This window comes from Apium graveolens, chromosome 8 (genome assembly GCF_009905375.1).
Source record: "Apium graveolens cultivar Ventura chromosome 8, ASM990537v1, whole genome shotgun sequence".
In the NCBI taxonomy this organism is placed as follows: Eukaryota; Viridiplantae; Streptophyta; class Magnoliopsida; order Apiales; family Apiaceae; genus Apium; species Apium graveolens.
This window is the reverse complement of record NC_133654.1, coordinates 19,025,180-19,027,045: the sequence shown is the minus strand read 5'-3', so window position 1 is coordinate 19,027,045 and position 1,866 is coordinate 19,025,180. Positions and strand designations below refer to the sequence as shown.

The following is a 1,866-nucleotide window of genomic DNA, read 5'->3' as shown; positions in this document are numbered from 1 at the left end:
TTATTTACTCTTGTGACGTACTCTGTTTTAATATAATTAGTTTAGTTATTATTTTCTTGTGTTTGTTTATCATGATTTCATATGAACCCATGATGGCGATAAGTTCTATTATGGGCTAATCGTGATCATGGGGTTGCAACGGATTTATTATGGAATTCTTTAGTTAATTGTTTAATACTTTAGTGTGTGATGATTGCATGATATCTAGTATTGGTTGTGCGTATTCGTCTTATGTGCGTCGCGAACATATAAGATAGGGTGTTAATCTCTTGTGAAGCGACGGTGGATCTTGAGATTTAGAACTTGCCATGCTAGCATAGGTTCATGTACGTTGAGCATGATTAGTGGGTAACTCTAACAGTTTTATTTGCCCTATGTAATCAAAAGGAATAACTTGAGCTTAAATCGTTGTGTTGTCAATTTTTGTAGACATATAGGAACTCAACATAATTGATGACTATTCAACTTCTATCTTAATTGTGGATGCTTGGTAGAATGGTATTAGTACAATGAAAGTTGGCTTTTATCAGTTTCGTGTTATTCGATTAATATCATCACTGTCACATGCTAAAGGTAATAACAATGGCTATAGAAGGAAGTAATAATGAAGTTTTGATCTCATGAGTGTTTTATTATTGATAAATTGAAGTGTTAGTTAAGTGGTTAATTAAGTAGTTAATTATAGTTAATATTTAATCAACAATTTTAAGTATTATTATCTTAACATTGAGAAGTAATCAAACATTGGTGAGTGAGTTTAATTAGACAATACTTTAGTCTGAGTCTCTGAGGGAACGAACTAGAAAGTATTCTATATTACTTGCGAACGCGTATACTTGCGTGAATATTAGTGCGTGATTTCGCCCTAACAAGTTTTTGGCGCCGCTGCCGGGGACTCGGCGTATTTGTTTAGTTTATGTACTTACCATCATTGGTCATTAGGACTCAGTTATTAGGACGTAGTAGTTACTTAATCTTTTCGGTTGTGTTTCAGGTACTTTAGCAAGCGTTTATGCAAACTCGTTCTCGTGCTCGCAAGAGGACTTTAGATACAGCTGAGGAGACAGGCGAAGTTCTTGATATTCCGGAGAAGTTAGATTTTGAGGATTCGGATTCAGGAACTGAGCAGAAAGAACCAGTAAACATGGGAGATCGTATTGTTCAAGCTGATCCAGCTCTTATGGATTTTTTTCGGCCTAAAATTGATGACATTCAGTCAAGCATCCTTCATCCGGCTATTCAAGCTAACACCTTTGAAATCAAACCGGGCACTATTCAGATGGTGCAGAATTCTGTTTCTTTTGGAGGAGCGGCAACTGAAGACCCCAACATGCACATAAGGAATTTTGTCGAGATCTGCAGCACTTTTATGTATAATGGCGTGACTGATGAGGCTATCAAGTTGAGGCTTTTCCCATTCTCACTGAGGGATAAGGCTAAAGACTGGTTACATTCTGAACCAGCTGGGTCCATCACTACGTGGCAAGATCTTGCGCAAAAGTTTCTGGTGAAGTTTTATCCAATGGCAAAGACTGCTGCTATGAGGAGTGCTCTTACTCAGTTTGCGCAGCAACCTACAGAATCTATGTGCGAGGCTTGGGAACGCTACAAGGAAATGTTGAGAAAATGTCCACATCATGGAATGCCGGATTGGATGGTGATCACTGGTTTCTATAATGGTTTGGGGGCCCAATCTCAGCCCATGCTCGATGCAGCAGCTGGAGGCGCCTTATGGGCTAAAAGCTATACTGAGGCGTATAATCTTATCGAGACGATGGCTGCAAATGAGCATCAAAACCCAACTCAGAGGATGACGTCAGGCAAGGTAGCAGGTATTCTGGAAGTTGATGCAGCCACCGCTATCGC

At 39.2% G+C, this 1,866-nt stretch overlaps 1 non-coding gene across 1 annotated transcript; it reads right to left on the bottom strand.

Moving 5' to 3' along the window:
- Positions 1-1,537: 1,537 nt before the first annotated feature.
- Positions 1,538-1,644, bottom strand: LOC141681485 (small nucleolar RNA R71). The gene has a single exon (XR_012558915.1). It is a non-coding gene; the product is annotated as a small nucleolar RNA R71 (small nucleolar RNA).
- Between the last annotated feature and the right edge of the window lie 222 nt (positions 1,645-1,866).